The following is a 22,264-nucleotide window of genomic DNA, read 5'->3' as shown; positions in this document are numbered from 1 at the left end:
TAAAATGTAGTCGTAGGCACTGGTGTTCTCCAGCAGCTTTGGCCTTTTAACAGGCTAATTTTCTGACTTTCATTGCCCCTTCACATCCTGATGCCATTGCTCACAGTTTCAAATTCTTCGTGAAACAACAAAAAAAAAGTTATCTATGTGGAAGCCTTCTCCAAGCTATTTTGTCGAGCATGTAGACCTATTCTGATGGGCAGATAGAGCTAACTTGCTATATAAAGAAAGTCCTCTAAACAAATTCTCTGAGCTGGGTCTCTGAGCGGTGTTGGACTGGTGGTGGGTTTTTCCCTGGAGTTCAGAGCCACCTCGCGGTGGCCCGGCTGGTTTGGGCACCACCATCCCCACGGCTCCAGGAAAAGCTGCCAGTGCTTCAGAGAGGGTGGGAAGTGCTGCTTCAACACGCTTTGGAATCCCTTTTTTATTTGGCTTTTTGGTGGCGCGAAGAATCATGCCTGGATGTTTGCTTTTGCTTTTTCATGAGCAAAACGCTTCGTTAAATGGAAAAAAAGCATCATCTGAATGAGCGATTGTGTTCACCATCTCATCTGTGCTGTGCCATGGATGCCAGGGAAATCTGCAGCTTATTTATTTCAAAGCGCATGGCTCTGTTGTTCACCCAGGGCACAGCTGGCAATTACCTGTGTGCCTTGGCACAGAGAAAGCAAAGTACGTGGCCCAGATTCATACTTTTTAAGAGTTTGTAGCAGGGTGGCCTCATCCAGACGCTCTACTGGTTCCAACTTCCAAATTGTGCTAAGGAAATACTCTACACTCCAACTAACCCAAGTCAAACCCATAGCAGGGGCTCTTCTCGTGATTGAACAGATATAGTTCCATCTCCCACTTATGATCTGAGCCAGAATGCTTAATTTTCTAGCAAAGTCTTGCACCTGTAGTCTTCCACATAGTTACACTGAAGGCAAAGGGTCTGATGTTACATGTCTCACCTTGCAAGGAAGACTGCAGCAAAGTCTATATAATTCCTTGACCCAGGATTCCGAATGTTTTATATTTCTTTTTGAGGCTTTATATTAGAAGACTGTCCTAGGGTACACTCCAGCAATGGCCTCTACAGGGAACATCTAAGTCACTGTGGTTATCACAAATTATACCTAAATGTGTAACTGGCCTGGGTTTCATACTTAATGTAAATCTGTTACGTGCTACCTTTCTCCTGCAGTGGATTTAACCCATAAATATCAGTGCACTGTGTGGTACTTGCCCTAAGATGTCTAAGTGGAGGTGAAGAAGCCCTTAATGTATATTATATTTTACCTCTCTTCTCTGGAGCATTGTTTCTTCAGCCCATACATGAAAGCATGAAGAAAGCCAGTTTCAAGAGCAGTGGAAACCAGGAGTAGAGTTGTTCACAGGATCCTTTTCCTGCTTGAATCAATGCACCAGGGAAAACAGGAACCTGACCAGCAGTGCTGTAAATGAGCATGGTGGATAATCAGCTATGGAAGTGCTGAGGCTTCCTTCTCAGGGTGGAAAACTTGGAAAGAAAATCATTAAAATAATCTCTGGGATGAGGTGGCTTTTTCCTCTCCTTGGGGGGTTTTGTACAGGATCGATTCTGTACTCAAGCACAGTTTTGGTCTGGAAAGTACCAGGGAATGCAGCCAGCTCACATATTTGAGGGTTGAATTTGAAATTTATGTTGTAATTTTTATATTTTCTGATCAAATTTGCATGCTACACTAAACTATACTTCTTCAAGCAAGATGAAACTTCCAGTAACCCCTACATGTGCACTCTCAAAGCAGAGCATTAGTCCTGCTGCACCACATACATCTGTATGATTGATGAAGAAAGCATGAAGCAGGGGAAAGAAGATACCACTTCTGTGCTTTCATTGCTTGTACTGGTGGTTTTGTGATTAAAACTCAGCCTTTTGTTTTTCACTTGATTTAATCCAATTGGCATTTTTTGTTGCTGAGAAGAAAATTCCAGTCACTTACTGGAGATTGTTTCCAGATTATATTCCCCCCCTGCTCTTTTTCGTTAAACAGATTTTCTAAAGGGCATGTCTGTAACTCAGATAATTTGTGTTCAAGAACAAATCTGTGCTAGAAGTGTGAAAGTTCAGTGGGGAAGGCAATCTTTCTCCTTTTTGTCAATAAGTAGGCAAGTAAGTACATTGCCTGCTGTGGCATAATGTGCTGAGGAAGCCATATGTGCCAGTGCTGTATCCTGAGTCCTGCACACTGACTTGTCCTGTAACACCAGCAATAGCATCCTGCAGTCCTCATGCAGGCAAAGCTGCTCAGTGAAGGAAAGTAAGAGCTAACTAAGTATGAACAGTTTACAGGTTAGTGCTAAAAAGCTCTGAGTAGACAGAATCAGAGAATCACAGAATAGTTTGGGTTGGAAGGGACCTCCAAAGCTCATCTAGTCCAAGTCCCTGCAATGAGCAGGGACATCTTCAACTCGATCAGGTTGCTCAGAGCCTCGTCCAGCCTGTCATGGGATGTCTCCAGGGATGGGGAATCTACCACCTGCCTGGGCAACCTGGGCCAGTGTTTGACCACTCTCATTGTAAACAATTTCTTCCTCATCTGTAGCCTGGATGTCCTCTCCTTTAATTTAAAACTGTAACCCCTTGTCTTGTCATAATAGGCCCTGCTAAAATGTCTGTCCCCATCTTTCTCATAGGCCCCTTTTAAGTATCGAAAGGCTGCAATAAGGTGTCTTCGGAGCCTTCTCTTCTCCAGGCTGAACAACCCCAATTCTCTCAGCCTGTCCTCCCAGCAGAGCTGTTCCAGCCCTCTGATCATCTTGGTGGCCTCCTCTGGCCCCTCTCCAACAGGTCCATGTCTGTCCTGTACTGAGGGCATAGGAGCAGAGGCAGAAACGCTGAGTGTTTCTCTAAGCTGCTAAGAGTTTCTGGCACATATAGGAACCAGACCACTTGTTGGGTGTCACAGCAGGTCCATTGCTTTCCAGTGTGCCCAAAGAAACACAGAATTTAACTCTTGCATCCCCTTGCTATCAGTGTTCTCAGCAGAGAAGCCATGCTGATGTAGCTAGAAATTGGAATGCCAAGGCACATAAAGAGAAGGTCAAAAAGACCTGAGTATTTTCATACAGAGGTTGTTGCTAAGCACAGCACACATAAAAACACACCATCCCAAACAAGAAATGCCTTCATGATCCTAAAGGGCTGTATCGGACCCGCTGGCATTGCTCTTCCAAGGACTAAGTGAGGCAAGTCAGAAGTTGATAACTTTCATTTTGTCAAGAGTCAAGTCATTTTGTCAAGACTGTCAGACTCATATTGAACAGGACTCAGGAAATACGGTCCAGCAGAGTAAAATCAGCCACCATAGAAAAATAAAGTGGCCTTAGGTCTCCAGATGACTTCAAGTTAAACAAGTTCCTCACCCTTAGTCTAAAATTTTTAGACCTAAAAATCCTCATGTCTGCTGAATAACTTTTCTGTAGTTGTATGAAATAGATGGGCTGACTACATAACTATACTAATCAGCAGTTACATATCTGCCTCACTGATAATGCTTTTGGAAACAGTTCTCTCTGCAGAGACCAAATTAATCCACCCTTGTTTCCTTCTCTTCTCAGGTTTTAGTGATTGCAGACACCTTGCAGTCTCTGTGTACCAGGAAAACTGAGACAGAGAGAGGAGAAATGACTTGTCCAATGACAAGAAGATACCAGGGAATTCAGTCTTCACCTCTGGAGTTCAAGATACTATCCGTAACACTGGACAGTTCTTTGTCCTTATACTCTCCAGTTGATAGACTTTGTCTGACTACTTTGTGGATGATTAAACGCTGGAAAAGATTGCTCAGAGAGGCTGTGGAGACTCCATCCTTGGAGGTACTCAAAACCCAGCTGGACACCGTCCTGAACAGCCTACTGTAGTTGATCATGCTCTCGGCAGGGCAGGATGGACTAGATGATCCCTTCCCACTGCATCCACTCTTTGATGCTGCAATTCGTTTCCCTCTGATGCTTCAGCAGATCTGGAAAGGGGTGTCTTGGGGATCTGTCTGGCAGATCTACTGCTGATTTTCACTCTAGTACTGTCACACCCCACACAAAAGTATTTTGGAACACTCAATACTGAAATGCTCACTCAAGATGAGTCTTTTGCAATAGGAACAAGGAAATTTCTAAAGTAAACATGCTGTGATTTGTTAATGATTTGTCTAACTTCCACTTTATTACCAGTAAAGTAGGTTTCTTAAAAAAAAAAAAAAAAAAAAACCATTAAGTCATCAGGTTCTCTTTGTAGATTGGTTGGTTATATTAAGAAACATCAACCTATTCCTTTAAATACTGTAGTCATCATTATAGTCTTTGAAGCGTGGTGGTAAGTTCTCCTTGCAGGGGCACCAGTGACCTAAGGAAGATGAGCTGGCAACAATATTAGAAGAAACCAATCTAATACTGAACATCAAGGAAGAGAAGAAAGTAAATGCTGGAAATTACTATCCTGTAAGTCTAGCAAACTTTAATCTCATAGAAGTTAACTGTGACTATATGTGAAGACTGAGAACACTTTCTTAACACCTGCATGACAGCAAATCTATGAATGAAAGCAGCATGGACTTACACAGGATAGCTATCACCGTTGGTGGAATTCTACCAGCAAACCATGGCAGGAAAATGTTGTCAATAAAACTGATTTGGATAGTTGCTCAGTACAGTGTTTTATACTCCATCTCACTCACAAAATTAAGTCATTCAATCTAGAAAATGAAATCTTTTGTGGACTGAACGCTGACCATAAACAACATCTGAGATGATAAAACAGAAATATAGGGCACTGCAGGAATCTTGGTTATATCCAGACTTGGTTTATGCCTTCGTTTTTTGGTCTATAATAACAGTTAAGAGCAAGGTACTCACAATTTCAGAAGATTCCGATACCAGAGAAATTCAAAGGGGAAAAACATACGGAATGAAGGTAGGATAGGAGTATGGAGAGAAAAAAAATATGAGTGGAAGAATTCCAAACTAATGGGATTTCCCTCCTCTTCTCCTTCTACCCTCCACAAGAAAAAAAAATAAAATAATAATCCCAGTGTGGGAATAATCCATTTTGTGCTTCACCTTGTTTTCAATGGATGGCTGCTCTGAGGAGAAAGGTAACCACAGTCAGAGACTACTGCTGTGGTAAGATGTGCCTCCTCTTTGCGTCAGGAACAGCTTCCCAAGTCGTATGAGCCAACTCTGTTTGACACTTATGCCACTGACACAGAGGTAGATGGGAAGGAGATTAAACTAATTCTCTTCGATGTGGCAGGAAAGAATGAATTCAGTTACTGAAATCTCCGCTCAGTGTTCTACAAGGACACTGATGTTATTTTAATGTGTTTCTCTGTGAACAGGCCTGACTCACAGCAGAACATCCTTGATTTTGGGGTTCCAGAAATCAAACTGTTCTGCCCCACAGTACCTGTTATTCTGGAGGCTACCAAGATAGAACTAAGGGGTGATGAAGTTATTAAGAAGAAACTAACTTCTTCAGGCAATGAGCCAATTAACACTACAGAAAGAAAAGCTCTAGCTGCCAGCATTGGGGCATATGCTTACCTGGAGTGTTCTGCCAAGACAAAAGGTGTTGATACAGCCCTGGAGATCATTAGCCACTGTGCATTAAATGGGAAAAAGAGGAAAAAGAGACATGACAGACACTACCAAATTTTGTAAGAGAAGTGAACATTGTTTTGTTGTTGGATTCCATGATGTGGAAAGGTAAGTAGATATCAATGTGTGGGTGCTACAGGGGCTGCTTTTGTATTATAGGAGGATAGAAATTCCTTATTTCTGCAAAGTGTCACACTAGAAAAGTTGGATTGGCTTCCTTCTCCATCTCCAGCACAGGCTGAAGAGCACAATTCCAGATTCAAGCTGAGTACTGGTCTTGAGAAATAGAAATGACCAAGCTATTAATACATAGAGCTCTTCCACAGAATTGTTTTGGTTGAGAAGCGCACAAACTAGGATGGGAACCTAAAACAGAACTATTGGCACAAGCACATGAACATGTTTTTCAGTTAATCTAATCCCAGCCTTCCCAGTTGCAAGGCTCAGTGTCTGGCAGCTCTGCTGACGAGGTTTCCCAGTATGGGCTCCCTTCCACAGGCTTCCTTGAAGGACGTCCTTGGGGAAGGGAGTCACCACACACCTATCCAGTAGTCTGCTCTGCTAACAGCAGTGGGTTTCTGACTGGCAGAACAGGTCTGGCTTTCTGTAGGATTCATTCAGCATAAATGAATCAGGAAAGCAATGTATAGCATAGGGTACAATGAAGGCAGTGCCATCTCCACTTCTTCAGGCACAGGTAAATAAACTCAGGTAAAACAGCCTGGCTTTGGGGTAGGATAATCCAGTTCTTGATAGAATTCCTACCTTAAAAGGAGAGAAGTGAAAAGACCAGCCATCAGTTTCTAAACCTCTTTGTCCTTATGGTCTGAATGTATCTTAAACCTTTCTGTCTTTCCTTAGCACTTACAGGCAGAAGACATGAAGTAAAGGGAATGCCAAGAACCATGCTCTCAGCTTTGCAAGTCATTAACAATCTGGAAGGAGACTGAGACATGCTGTCAACCTAAGCAGAAAATCTGAGAGAGGCACAGAGATGGACCAAAATGGAAAGACTTGGAACACATCTCCATACTCCTCCCTTCTCTGAAGCACTGATTGCTGGCAGCCCAAGGAACTGGCTTATGGACTGACATTAAAGATGCAAGTCTGGGAGCAGGCAAATAATGTGACTGCAGGACTGGAAGGCACATGCTGTAACACAGTAAGTGGACAGAAAAACATTTTAAGGTAAACTCCTTTTGATCCTGAAGTAAAGGTACAGGGCTAATTGAGCGTAACTCTGATGAACTAGAACATGGAAGTCTATCACTTTCTTTTGCAGACTTCCTCGGTGGTGGTTTCATTACACTGGCAGCTTGATTACAGCTTCCCAGGGGAAACAAAATGAGAGTAAACACAATTTTCTGAACTGATTATGCTACCTGGAGCTGAACATGTAGCAAACTAGGTTTTCCAGGTGAGCGACCTAGTAAAATACACATGTAAGATTTTTGCTTACCCATTCTTCCCAGCAGTATTTTTCTATTGATATTACCATGGGTAGAAATACTGAGGTTGGCCAAGTATTTATTATTTGGAGGGGTTTCTACTCTCCTTTTACTTCGCTTTTTAGTAGCAGTTTTGAAGTCCACAGTCACACTGCAACACAATAACAAACACTTCAAGGATGACACTTTACATTTCCAAAAGTACCTTTCTTCCAAGAATCTCTGAGCACTTTTCAACACAAATTACCAACTCATCTCTTGGTGACAAGTAGGTGTTATTTCCATTTTAAAAACTGAGAAACTGAAACTGCTGCATAAAGTAACTGTGAACCATCTACTTCTTGGAGCTTTCTTGACTTGTTTTCCATGCCCTTTCTCTTTTCCCTCTTGGACCATTCTTAAACTCAGTTTCCTCTTCACTCAGTCTATAATAATCCCCTCGATACAACCTGATATTGTACCCAAACTTTAAAGCCCTTCTCTCCTGCATCTTGGACATCAGTGTGCACTGTGTGTGAGTGTTCTTCTGATTCAGGTAATAACACACATTAATGCATTTCAAAGAGCTGTATTTATGTAGATAGTTTTAAATTGTTATTTCCATTTTATATGTGTATGTGTGGGTGGGGAGGATTAGACTGCAGATAAGTTAAAGAACAGAGGTGTCTCAGGTGGCTCTGATGTGGGGTACTGAACTGGAGGAAGGCAGTTTTGCAAAGATGCTAAACACTGACTGTTCCCACTGCTTGGAAAGTTCAGACCACTTTGGCGATGCTGGGCTTACACTGCCTGGTGCTTAGTAGGACACTGGTCAGCGTGTTGACTGGTGTCTGTTTTCAATCTAAATAAACAAGTATTTTCCTCCAGAAGGGTGCTTTGTCCAAGATAATGGTAACTGGTTTCACTGTACATATGTCTGAGTTAAACTGCTGCTACACTAATCTTAGTTTCTGTTTCTTAACATTAACCTTGTTATTGTATGTATGTGAAATACAAAGTTGGCAGTCTGTTTCCACTGTATACTCCTCTGCAACTGGAAAAGAGAAATCCGTGGGAGGTTTTTCATCCTCTTTTTGTTAAAGCTGTATAAATTATCTTTTTGCCACTTTTGCCAAAAAAATCTAAATGTTCTTTCTCTTTATTTGCCTCAGAGCACTTTCACAAGAGCAGGTTGCTATGTGGCAGTTGAAGAAATCCATTGGACAGCTGTCCCTGTTTTAGGACATCTGGGTCCCATGAGAAAACCACAGACTGGATAACTTCCTTTTTTTTTTTTGTATTTTAGCCTCAGTCTATGATTCAGAAAGCAGGGGATATAGCCCAGCAGTCAGGGTATTAGCCTAAGACTTCTGTGTCTGTGGTTTGCTTCCGTACTCCACCACAAGCTACAGTCTGTATGACCATATAGGAGAGACTCTGCACATCTGCACTGTGGAGCAACTGGAAGGACATAGACCCCCCTCAAAACAGCATGGAGCTCGATGGTTGCTGCTTCATCCTTCCCATTGAAGATTGTGTATGCCAGCTATAGAAAATGTCAATCATTTATACGAAAATGCTATCAGTACATACATGCCCTCAGGGCAGTCCTCTAGGGCTGATTGGTTACAATATTTGCATACAAGTTATAAAACACTATTCTTACTAATGCTCAGTGACTAGGGGTCTTCTCCTGGAGGTGGGTGGCCTTCGATGAGGAGGTGTGTTTTTGTACTAAAATGATATTATAAAGAACAAACTATACTTTAGGCTGAGCATGCCCACAAAATTTAGAATCATAGAATAGTTTGGGTTGGAAGGGACCTTCAAAGCTCACCCAGTCCAACCCCTGCCATGAGCAGGGACATCTTCACCCAGATCAGGTTGCTCAGAGCCCCGTCCAGCCTGGCCTGGGATGTCTCCAGGGATGGGGCATCCACCACCTCTCTGGGCAACCTGGGACAGTGTTTCACCATCCTCATTGTAAAAAAATTCTTCCTCATGTCTGGCCTGAATCTCCCCTCCTTTAATTCAAAACCACCACCCCTTGTCCTGTTGTAACACGTCTTTCTAAAAAGTCTGTCCCCATTATGTGGCAATAATCACTAGATTATCAACTGTCTGTGGTTGACTTCTCAGTTCCAGGATAGGTTTAGTTCTACAAATGGAAGTTAATTACTCCTAGACATCTCATCTGTTATTAGTATAATATTAGCTTTCTAGTAGGCCTCATGGTCAAGTCTTTTTGCCTATCTAGCCACAGGCCTCCAGGGTTGTTGTACTCAAGCATGTGAAGAGCTTCAAATATTGGCTGTGGCAGAGCGAGAAAGAATGAATGAGACTGGCATGCGGAAAGTGATGAATGGCCCTATCTTAAACCAGGAACAAAAATCAATAGCGATGAATCCATATAGAAGAAAGCTGCCAGGAGTCAATATCCAGGCTAGACTTGAGCCAGAAGAGCTCTCCAACGCAAGTCTTTCTGCCAGTGTCAGAGGAGAGAGGAGGGGAGAAAAAGAGGGACAGGGAGAGGGATGTCTCCAGGGATGGGGATCCACCACCTCTCTGGGCAACCTGGGCCACTGTTTCACCACCCTCATTTTTAAAAAGAAGAGGGAGACAAAAGGAGAATCACAAATGGTTTTATTAACCTTTTTTTTTTTTTTTTTGCTTTTGTGACTTTAAATATTAAATAGGACTTATGGGACTTTTTATTAAGGAAAATAAAAAGCAAAGAAAAGGAGTACTGTGAGAGAGAAGATGGAAATTAACCCATTATGCACGGAACCATATCTAAGATTAAAGACACTGTTTAGTAAAAACATACCTGGACAGCACACAGCACAGGGCTTTGGAAAAAAGAGAAGTTTGAAACTAAAAAAATCCCCATGGGTTATTTCCTTTTCATTGCCTGTTTCACAAAGGGAGTGGAGAGAAGATAATTCTTCATTTTGTATTAGTTTTCTATGTAAATATATCTTTTGTATTTGTTTTCTATGTAAATATATCTTTCTAGTGGACAATCTATCAGTCTACTTACTAATTTGTCTGTTTACTCGAAATTATCATCAGACAGGAAGCATTCTATATTTTATGAAAATAGATTCTCTTAGGCTTTTGTCTCAGTTTTCTTCATAATATCTTGCCACTTAATCAAATCCATTTTGTGAAATGTACTGCATCGGTTTTAAATAATTCATCATCTTAGAGTGTATCTCTGCCATCACTTAGAGAATGACAAAGTGATACAAGAGCTTGCAGTTCGTTGTTATGTTTGGATGGAAATAAGGAGCTGGATTCCTCCACAGCAGCTCAGAGTAGCATATGAAAAGGTAGAAGGACTGCAACTTTATTTACCAAAACTAAATTTTAGGTGTCCCTCAGGCCTTGAAAGCCTCTTTGTTCAGCTCCATCTCTGCTAGTGGACATGTCTATCATTAAAACTACCTCCACACTGCTGATGTGTTCACATCTCAATCTGCTTGGTTCCCGAACACGTGTTTTATGCCAGCTACCTCCCGTGTCAGGATGAGACAGATTTTGGGGACAACCTCCCTCAGCACGTCCCTTGGGCTGTGCCTGCTGAGCAGACAGACTGGTAGAGGAACATTCGATTCGTGAACCACACCAATGACTGGTTTCTGAGCAGTTCCATGCTGTTGGGAGCAACTTTGTCACCTCAGGTATGTTTGACCCAAGCAGTTTCACAAGGTGGATGTGTCCAGGTGCTGGGAGGGGGTGATTTATTAAATAGCTGCCTGTTGTCATCCAGCTTTGGTTGAGAGGGAATTTGCAAGCTCAAAGGCACTAAAAGGATCCATCTTCTCCCTTTCAATCCTTTTGCTTGGGCAGTAGGATAGTCTTTTCAGAGGCTATCCTTAGCTTAAACCCAACTGCTAGCCCAAGGGCACAGATCATTGTCCCCAAGCTGCCAAATCTAATGGCCCAGTAGAGGCGAGGCTATTTGCCCCAGGTTCATCTGGCAGCAGGGCTGTGCATGTATTCCCAGTAGGTACAGGAGCACAAACACACATATTCAACACATATCTACATATATACATGGCCAGCAACATAGAAACGCTCAACACACAGAAACACAACAGCACCAAGGGCCTCATCCTGCTCTGCTTTCTGGCTGATTAAGATGAAAGCCATTTAATGAAATATACATATACATATACATATACATATACATATACATATACATATACATATACATATACATTTATATAGACACATATACAACATGGATCCCTCTAGCCACTGTCCCGAGACACTCAACCTATCCAGTATCTGGCCCCTGGATCTCCGGTTGACTCTTGCACAAACACACAGAACCAGGTCTCTCAGTTGACTTCCAGACCCATGATCTCCCCAGTAGCTGGCCAGGTCCCTCCAATAGCCAATGCACAGACCTCTGGTGGCCCCAGCACGGAGCCCAGGCTTATGGTTGCTTCAATGCCTGGTTCCCAAAGCCTCTTATCCTACTCACCAGCTAGTCCAGCTTGACATTCACCAGTGATTCACCCAGACCCCAAACACACATGTACACAGAGTAGAGAGTTCCTCAGCCCGAAAAAACATCTGAAATGGAATTCAGTGAGAAGACAGGCCCTGCTGATCAGGTACAGGGCATGGCCAGACAGGCATACTGATCAGCCAACTCTTTACAAACCACTGGCCTCTTCTATCCCCTTGTCACTCAGTTTTCCCACACTTGTCCCTTCCCAAACCACACAGATCCCTCCATTTCCCCAGCCTTGGTCCCTGTCCTAAACATCCCGTAGTAAGTCCTCTGCAATCGCAGGATGCTCCTCCATAACATTTCCCACACCCCCAAGGCAGTAACTTACCCCCCTCAGCCTTTCCCCTTAGCTCAGGGTGCAGAGTGTCCCCCCGGACCTTGCTCTGAGGCTCCTTTGGGACAACCCTAGGAGGGGCTACATCAGGGGCTCATGTCCCCCACTGGATTATTTGGGTTCCTCACCCTGCCTCTGAGCTCCTTCATGTTGGTGGGGTGAGGCTTCAGTCACACACCCCAGCCACCATGCGAAGACACTTTTGAGTTTGCCTGCTGCTGCCTGGCCCATCATTGACCGCCGTTTGCCACCACTTACCCCTGGAAGGAGATGAAATGTAACTGTGTTGAAGACCTTTGGCAGGGTAAGTCTAAATAAATATTTATCAACAGCCAAATGTAGAAAAGAGAGCTAATAAAAATGCATCTTTTGAAAGGCTCCCTGTCCAGCAGTTTTCTGCAGGAAGGTAAATTTAAATTAATGTTGCGCTAAAGCACTGCTTTGCTATTAAAAACAATGAATGGGTCCAGGTACATTTCCAGTGACCTGCTATAAATATAGTATACGCTGCATTAGTAGTAAACTGCCAATAGATGATGGTGCTTTGAAATAGGATGGAGGCAGCTCAGACTTTTGCTTCTCTTCATCCCAGTCTCATTGGAAAGGGTACATGGGTTTGCCCAACAACTGGAGCTCAAGGCCCACTGTAGTCGGTCCTGCCATGGCTGTCAGAGCCTCTCTGTGCTCCCCTTCACTGAGCTGATGCTTCAGCCTCCAGCAGGGCCATGGAGGGAAAGCTGAGGGCTTGAGAGCGAGCAGCATCCAATGTCTTAAAACCAAACTTGTTATTTTCCTCTGCTTCTACCCAGAGAGCTGGGTTCCCGTCACAAGACGGACTTGGCTTTATAATTAGACGGGTACAGGGAAGTCTCATGGTAATATGCATCAGGCTTTTCTGACACATTTGTGTGATAATAGCCACCCCAATAAAGAGATAGGATTGCAAACTCAGCACCATCTTGTTGTTATGTGATTTACGGTGCCTAACGTGAGGGGCTGAACCATGCCAGAGAAGATGAAGGAGCTCCCACAGCGGCAGGGTCTCATGAGGTCCCTTGCTGCTGCCTGGCCACAACCCAAATGCTTCAAAACAAGTGCAAACCATCATGTCTGGTAAACTCTGCTTAACCGGAGATCTTCCCAGGTTCTCAATCTGTTGGGAAAAGAGGTTAATCCAGTGCCAGCACCACAGTCGCTTCTCTACACAGTCATACACCCCATCTCAGAGGCCCCTGAGAAGAGGAAGAGCCCAGGGTCAGTCCTTACTCGCTGTGACTCATCGGGAAGCCGGTCCTGGTACTCAGCCTGCTGCCCTAATTCAGCTACAAATTGGTGTTAGACATAAATGTTATTTATCTCTAATTAATTATTAAGGCAGTGTGTAACAGTGCTCAAGAAATATCATATTGTTATGTGTCTGGATGCAACACAGCTCTCCCTAAATCATGCTGAAAGCTCTATTTCCCTCCTGCTATAGAGCAGATTACTTCAGTCTCAGTGTTGGTACATAAGGAGAAAATTTGTTACCCTTCTGGAAAATCAATAGGCTCCTGGCAAACTAGCTTCGGTGCTGTTAATCATCATGATGGCACCATCTGCCTACGTATCAAAGCACAGCAGGAGAACCACCCCACCGCCTGTTAGAAGGCCCTGCCACAGGCAGCAGCACTAGGACCTGTTCTGTGGCTGCAAAGCCCCGGCACAGCCGGACTTGCCCCACTCCTGCAGCTGGAACGCTTCCAAACCCAGCTGAAGTTGCAGGATGATCAGGGGACTGCAAGTACAGAACTTGCCGGCAAATCCACCATGTCCCTCCCAGGACTTTTGGCCCATGGCCTCTGCCCAGTGTCCAAAAAGCAGCTGAATTCTCAGAAGAAAAGAAGAGGAGTCAAAAATGCTGAAAAAAATCCAGCTTCCCGTGGCATTGCTGCTGGTGTGTGTAACTCCTCAATGCCTCACCGGCATGTGGAGGACGTGAGAAATCCCATGGCAGAGCTCACCAGCCATAGACCATCAGAGGCTGTTGCAACAGGACAAGGGGTGCTGGTTTTAAACTAAAGGAGGGGAGATTCAGGCCAGATATGAAGAAAAAAGTTTTCACAATGAGAGTTGTGAAACACTGGCCCAGGTTGCCCAGAGAGGTGGTGGATGCCCCATTCCTGGAGACATTCAAGGTCAGGCTGGATGGGCTCTGAGCAGTCTGATCTGGGTGAAGATGTCCCTGCTCATTGCAATGGGCTTGGACTGGATGAGCTTTGAAGGTCCCTTCTGACCCAAATTATTTGCTGATTCTATGATCACTTGTTGCCATCTGAGGCTCCAGTATGGGGCATCCCCAGCAAGGCAGGGTCTCCTCCCTCCTAACAGACCTCAGTGCTTCTCCAGCAGACAAGAACAAAAACCCACAGGAGGACCTTCCCTGCAGGGCCAGGATGGTCTGGTGAGGCTGGAGCCAAACCCAAGGGAAGGATGAAGCTGGTGACACAATGCAGCACAAACAAAGGAGCACTGTCCACGCTTACAGTGGACAGAGCTGTGTCAGAAGTCCTGACTGCTGTCTCTGGAGACGTGTTCCCCACCAGCTGCTGCTTGGATGGGGAAAGGACCCTCACGCCATTGCATGCAGCTTCCCCATCCCATCTGTCACGTCTCTGCCTTCCCCCAGCATCGCTTGGGATCTGCAGAGAGCCAGGCTGGCTCCAGCAAGCTGGGGGGACACAGGCAGGAGCAAACGGCCGTGCCTGGTTTATCCCCGCTCGGTATTCATCAGTGCTTTTCTGAATCACAGACATGGCTTTGTCTGGGGGATATCAACTATGAGATTCAGAAATTAATTCAGCTTGGGAGCTTTGGATGACTCAGGCTGCTGTGAAAACACCCCAGGGCAGAAATGAGATGTAGGGCAAATTCACCCTAGGGGTACCTCTCAATGGACTTTAACTGAGGATAAATTTAATTTGCAGAACTGAAGCATACTTTATTTACCCATTCTAAGTAGTATTTTAAATTGAAATATTCAACTAGACAATCAAGAGGCTCTTAATGGGTTGCATTTATTGAGAGTTTGATTTAATTTCCTCAACCGTGGAGTCCCAGGCATATATTTTTCCCCCCAAGTTGATTATCTGCTGAATTTCTCTGTTGTACTAATGTATGAAAATCTGAATTCATCAAATAAACAGACAAGATGGCACAGTGCTGATATTACGTTTTCCGCAAACCACCCAGTGACCCTGCTGAAAGAAAAGCAGGATACAGTCATCATATGTGCTTTTCGGAGTTTGCAAGGAAAGAGCTCTTGCTCATGCACCACCGCGCTCCTAAAGATGGGTCTAAGGTATAACAGCCCTCAGGGTTCATTCAAGTCTGCTGCCAAATGCCTACCTGGGAGAAAAAGAAATACATTTCGGTGGTTGGAAAAATATTGAGGCAAAGGATTTGAAACACTGAGCCACATGGGCTCCTGCCTTAGCGCTCTCAGTGCAGCAATACTTCACTGCAATCAATAAATGTTTCATCATCATTTCTGACACAGAGCAGGAAGGCTGTAAGGAGCCCAGGCTCAATTCTTGGCTCCACTCTCTCTGTGTGCTTTGAAGCATCGTTTCAGGTCAATACAGAAGGACCTCAGTGCTGTGTTGTCTTCACGACAGGCAGGCTGTGTGCTGGGGACTCCCAAGGAGGAATCACAGGATCATAAAACAGTTTGGGTTGGAAGGGAGCTTCAAAGATCATCCAGTCCAACCCCCTGCAATGAGCAGGGACATCTTCACCCAGATCAGGTTGCTCAGAGCCCATCCAGCCTGGCCTGGGATGACTGCAAGGATGGGGCATCCACCACCCCTCTGGGCAACCTGGGCCAGTGTTTCACCACCCTCATTGTAAAAAATTTATTCCTCATGTCTGGCCTGAATCTCCCCTCCTTTAGTCTAATACCATCACCCCTTGTCCTGTCAGCACATGCCCTTCTAGAAAGTCTGTCACCACCCTTCTTACAGGGTTCTTTTAGGTACTGAAAGGCTGCTATAAGGTCTCCCCGGAGCCTTCTCTTCTCCAGGCTGAGAAACCCCAGCTCTCAGTCTGTCCTCCCAGCAGAGCTGTTCCAGCCTTGGATCATTTCTGTGGCTCCTCTGGCCCCTCTCCAACAGGTCCATGTGTGTCCTGTGCTGAGGGCTCCAGAGCTGGACACAGAACTGCAGGTGGGGTCTCACCAGAGCAGAGCAGAGGGGCAGAATCATCTCCCTGACCTGCTGGACATGCCGCTTGTGATGCAGCCCAGGATACGGTTGACCTTCTCAAGTGGGGTGTGGGGCCGGTGGGGGGACCGGAGCAGCTCAGAGTGTCTGAGAGGACCAGCCCTCCTCTCCCTGAGCATGGGGGACTGACAGGCAGCAGTCTGTGGCAATGGAGAGGAGTAGACAGTATTATGGCTGTACCTTCTCCCCCTGGGAAGTCTATGCTGATGGCTGGGAGCTGGCCGGAAACCAGGCAGCCGGCCATCATGAGAGAAACCCCAACAGCAAAATCTGTGGAAAGGTCTGGGAAAATTCCTTCTGAAAGAAAAGCCTCATGTTGGAGGACACATCTGGATCTCATTTGCTCTCCGCCGTCTCTGGCGATGCATCAGACTGTTTGAAAACTTCCCCTGGCCCACTCAACCCGTGAGAGACAGGGAGCTGCTCTGGCTGCATTTTCATAGACTGAAGTCTGGGACAGGACCAGGGTCTGGGGAAGAAGTTTGGATAGACCTATGAGGGAGCTGCGCTGGCCTTCAGGAGAAGCTCAGCAGTAAATGAAGAGCAATTCGGCCACATCTGCACCCAAAATGGCACTGCTGAAGCAGAGGAGTGGTTTTAAGGCTATATGATTAAAATTATGCAGGTTTTATGTCAGGTTTTATTTTCTTGCACTACTGATGGTTGTGCTTGTTCCTCCCCTGTAGCCCCAGCCAGGGACAATGCAGCACGTGGCTGCACTGAGGGAACCAGACCAGGTGTCAGAGAGGACAACACAAACCCACAGGTCACAATCCTGCAGGAAAACAAGGGACGTGCAGCATTCACGATGCTCAGCGGAGATGCACGAACTGAGCCTGTGCAGGGTCCGCTGCAGCACCAAGCACAGGGCTCTGTGTGGGCCAGCAGGTGCACAGGGAGCACTCGAGGGACTGTGACATCCGCCCGCTGAGAAGTGACAGAGTGGCTCAGGTCACCTAAGCACATCCCCACGCTCAGCACTCATCCCTGGCAGCATCCACCGTCTACCTGGGGACCTCGGTAGCAAAAAACAGGGCTATGAGGAGGAGGAAGAGGAGGGTCCAGAAGGTCCACTTGGACCTCCACAGGCGACCTCTTCAGTGTCACAGTAGAGAGAAGTGAGACTTCCACCCCTGAAGCAGCAGATCACCAGGCCGGGACTGTTTGCTCCCTGTCTCATCGCTTTGGGGACTGCAGGCACTTTGTGGCACAAGTCCCATCACAGTGCCTGACTTCACACAGCAGCTCCAGCCTCAAGTGCCACATCTAGATGCTGCTTGCCAAGCATATAAGAAATCATGCTAAATACCACAGTGCTGGGTGGGAAAATGTCTGTATTCTTTGGTTCATAATATGTAGGGGCAAAAGACTGCATCTCATTTGTACACCGAGTTAATCTTTCACTTTTATTCCACTACTTCACCTTTTTTTCCAACAAATCCTTTTTCTGCTTCTATCTGGTAGCTCCAAAACCAAGCTCTCCCCAGCTAGCGGCATTGTAGGCTGTGGAGTTGTCCCTGGTTCAACAAACTTCTGGCTCTTCCATCTCTTGGTCTGTCTCTCACAGTGACTCCAAAAAGCCATCCAGGTTCACCCTCCTCCTGTGTTTCCATTTCTTCCTTCTTCTCCTGATCGTTTCTTTGGGATATGCATTCACCACTAGCAAAAATCCCTTTGTTTTTTTCAACAAACCTCAAGACCGAACCCAAGTCTAAGCCAAAGCCACCCCCACAAAATCCTGGGATAATGCGCTGCACAGTGTGGATCCTCCGGTGGAAAAGATGCTTAGTGTCCTGGGGTAACATGGGTCCCAGGGCAGTGGCTTGAGACAAGCCAGATAATGCATCGTAACCCTGGAGAATTTGCTGCTCAGAGTAGCAACAAAGAAACGTCATCATTACTATGTTGAAGTAACCTGCTAATATTCAAAGTGCTTTTAGCAAATTTATTAGCTATAGCTGATACCTTTCATGCCTGGCTCACTACATCTGCTGGAGACATTTTCAGAGCAGACAGCCAAAGTTTTTGCCCTTTCTGCACTTTATTTCTAGGTACTCTTACAAAAGAAAGCAAGCATATTGTTTTTACATGTATTTGCTTTGCAAACTGTGTGATGTGGGTTACGTGTCTCCATTTCTGCATGAATCAGACATCTCTGTGGCTGCTGGCATCTCATGAGTATGGACCCAGGGATTTCCTACAGGAGAGGCAGGGGAGAGAGATACGTCCTTGCAGATAAGCCGAGCTGGTGGGCTGATAACCCTGCTTTTCTTCTGCCCCAGGAGGAGTGTTATCCATTGCTGTTCTACCTGAGGGAATGCTGGCAAAGGCAAACTGAGTTTGTTTGCCAGTCCTACCTGCGTTTCCTGGAGGAAACACCGTTGCACAAAGCATTTCCATGGGTCATGCTTTGCACATGTGATGCAAAGCGCATTGAATTGCACAGTAATTGGGGATCCAGGATATAAACTGCATCCACTGAAAAGACAAGAGTGTTTCTTCTGCATAGTTCAGGCATTGTATGGTACAGGTATGCTGAGATGGTCTCTAGTAAAAGGCTTCATTTTTGAGAAGTCTTTGCATACGTACAGCACCTAGCAAAATGCAGGTCCTAATGCACAGCTACACCTTCTTTGTGATGGACCAACACATCACAAATCAATGCTTTCTTCCACCAAAGCACCGAGCTACAGAAAATTTATGTCTAATTGACCATTTGCCATCGTCCCATGTGTTTATCTGTTTGCACCCACCTTGGACAGTGAAATGAAAAAGTCAGATTCACTTTGTGCTCAGCTACACAACTTGGGTCTTAAGTTTTACTCTGTGGGTTTACAGCAAGCCCTGAGTTCAGCTGGGCAGGGTCTTGCAGGCTCTGGGAGGCAGCTCCTGCTTTCCAACAGCTTTGATCTCGAGGCAAGACAGAGACGGGTTTTTAAAGTGCACTATAGAAGTATCTCTGGGGGTATCCAGCTCCAGCATGAAAGCATTTCATCTGGATTTCCAACATGGCAGGGGAATGGTTATGTTTCGAATACAGCCATGAATAATTCAGTTGTCATGAATCTGCCTGACTTCATGAGGACTCCTACTGATTCAAGTCTGATAAGCTGTCTTCCTTTCTAATCACTACTGCTTTAAGCAAAAAAGCAACAGCCCTCAGGAGAATCCCCGGTCCTGGGGCAGGCAGAGGTTGCTGCAGGGCAATAGTTGCAGCCCAAGAGAAGTCTCCTTGATGCTGTTCAGTGGGTGGCTCTGGTGGCAGCTCGATCGTAGGTGCCCAGAGTGTCAAAGGGACAGACGGGTGCAGGGACAAGGAGGCCACTGCTGAGGAGGGCAGGACTTGTCCTCTCTCCCCATCTCGCCTCCAGCCACAGGATACCCCTCTGTCTCACACCAGAGCTGACCATGAGCAAAGTTGACTGATCTCATCTGCCTGCCCCCAAATGAGCTTTTCTGCTCTTTTAGTGAATCGAACCGCTCTGTGGTACTGCAGAGCAGGCTCAGGGTGAGCAGGGGTCTGCAGGCTGGCTGGCTGTGGCTGCACCATGCAACAATTTCCTTGGCATGACAGCTGATCTCTTCCTTGGCCTCTTCTGCACACTCCAGCACAGCTTTGCTGTTTGTCCTGCTTCACCTCTGTCTGCCACAGGCGCCCGGGAGAGGCTGATGCTACCGAGCTCTTCATCAGGCGGCTGCCACTGCCATCTGCCGACACCTATTGCCTCTGCAAAGCCATCTCCATGGCCCGGAGCTGCCAGAATGATGCCCTGAGCTCCAGCAGCTGCCTGTGGGCAGTGGGACCCTCACCCACACCTTGGGGACAACAGCACACCAGCACGTCTGAGCTAATTAAGCTGAGGTTTGAGCTGAGGTTTCAGCCCAAGGCTGAGCAATGCCCACCCTGCCCACCTCCCTCCCCATCAGCCTCAGCTGTGCCATGGGTATCACCAACCACCAGAACCCTGTCCTTAGCCCAAGTTCAGGTCTCCTGTAAAAAGCGGTTTGGTGTTGCCTGGGGGGGTCTTTTGCACTGAAAATCCGAGGAATGAAGAGACCTTATTGTGGCTTTTCAGTACTTAAAAGGGACCTATAAGAAAGATGAGGACAGACTTTTTAGAAGGGCCTGTTACAACAGGACAAGGGGTGATGGTTTTAAACTAAAAGAGAGGAGATTCAGGGTACAGATAAGGAAGAAATTTTTTACACTGAGGGTGGTGAAACACTGTCCCAGGTTGCCCAGAGAGGTGGTGGATGCCCCATCCCTGGAGACATCCCAGGCCAGGCTGGATGGGGCTCTGAACAACCTGATCTGGGTGAAGATGTCCCTGCTCATGGCAGGAGTTGGACTGGATGAGCTTTGAAGGTCCCTTCCAACTCAAATTGTTCTATGTTTCTATGATTTTTGCATGAAGTAAACTAAATGAGAGTGGCAAAACAGGCAGGTTGTTGCTGGGCAGGGTGGCAGCACAGCCCTGGGGGCAGGAGGGCTCAGTGCTGGTGGAGGATGGGGTGAGACAACCCACTGCAGAGCTGATGAAGGCTGCAGGGGATGTTTTTTAAGCACCATTTCTTATCCCACAGTGGCTCTCTGTCCAGGGATCACTGAGGGGATGAAAAGCCACCTTACACTTCCTCACCCACAATCACTCTTGTGCCTGCTACATGGTGAGACTGATACGAACACTCGGCAGGATCTGGCCCAAACTCTTCAGCTCCCCCCAAGGTGTACGGGTCCCTGCAGGCATTGGGGATCCCAGGGATCTCGATCCGTGGGACATTTTGCAGCATCACCTGGGCATGTTCACATGCATTCTCCACAGCCACCCTTGCTGCACTGTCTTGCTGTGCATGAGGCATGGCTCCTGTCTGCTAAGTGCCTCTGCTGCCCACATGGCCCTGATGGGCTGGTGTCCATCCAGAGACACAGCTCAGCTGGAGATGACTTCCAGGAGTGGCCCTTCAGCCAGAATGAAACAGTGCGTATTTTCTACAGGCTCTTCACACTTAATACAGATTGTAGGTTAAAGAGGTTGCTTAGCCTAGGGAGAAAGACTGTTAGCATTATTTGAACCTCCTGCTTCCTCTTCAGTAAAGTGCTTTCCTTTTATATACAAACATGAGTGAATTAAGCTTCACAACAGCCCAGCGAGGCTTAAGTCTCATTAGCCTCCTTTTAAACAGGGTGGGTTGCAAGTGGAAAGGTGAGCACAAAGAGCCCTGGAGTGAGGCCACAGCCAAGGGAGGAGGACAGCAGGACCAAATACTCCGAGAAATGCCCAGGGCAGTTCTGAATCCTTAATTCAGCAACTGGGAGCAATGGAGCTGTGTGATGCCCCTTGTGCCAGGGCTCGTACCTTTGCTGAAAATCTGTATTCATTCTGGAGCTGTCTCTTCAGTGACCTAATCTAGCATGGGGAATAATGGTGCTCCAAGCAGGGAGTTAGACTAGAGCCTCCAGAGGTCAGTTCTAACCCACACTTCAATGGTCTGTGATTCCCTGAGTTGGTTGTATTCATTCCACCTCTGAAAACAGAAGCTCTACCATCCCCTCACCGTGATGACCTGGAGAGCATGTTAGCACTGCTGACAGGGTCCAGTGAGGTCTTGGCTGCTCCCTGTGTCCCAGGAAAGAGCAGGAGAGACTGAACACCAAACCCTCTGCTTTGCACAGGCAGTGGGCTGATAAGACAAACCCAGCCAATCCAAGCAACTGAACCGTGTTTCTGCAATAGAGGAAAATTAAAATTGCTATAGATTCTGCTCTGTCTCACCCAAGGGGAAATTTCTCTCCAACCACAGATGATGGCAATAACTTGAACTTGGGCATGTGAGCAAGGCTTATCATAAAATCACCAAAGGAGGATTTTCTGCACCCTCTCACATACCGGACCATCTTCGACTGTCCCCAGGTGTAGCCCATCTCTGATGCTTCTGAGGAAGTCAGGAAAACACCCAGAATACACTCAGCTTTGTGGCCCACAGTAGAACTCCCAACTGGTGGTTGCAGGTTGCCAGCTGGAACATGGGATCCAATTATAACCAGGTTCTTTGGGTGAAGAACGGATCTTATGATTACCTTGAGGGCAATGCTGATAATCCA

The 22,264-nt window shown here is 46.1% G+C and overlaps 1 pseudogene; it reads left to right on the top strand.

Moving 5' to 3' along the window:
- Nucleotides 1-5,096: 5,096 nt before the first annotated feature.
- LOC136100341 (ras-like GTP-binding protein RHO) lies at nt 5,097-5,682 on the top strand (annotated as a pseudogene).
- Nucleotides 5,683-22,264: the final 16,582 nt, after the last annotated feature.

This window comes from Patagioenas fasciata, chromosome 3, assembly GCF_037038585.1.
Source record: "Patagioenas fasciata isolate bPatFas1 chromosome 3, bPatFas1.hap1, whole genome shotgun sequence".
In the NCBI taxonomy this organism is placed as follows: Eukaryota; Metazoa; Chordata; class Aves; order Columbiformes; family Columbidae; genus Patagioenas; species Patagioenas fasciata.
The sequence above is the reverse complement of the archived record's forward strand: the minus strand, read 5'-3'. Positions and strand labels throughout refer to the sequence as shown.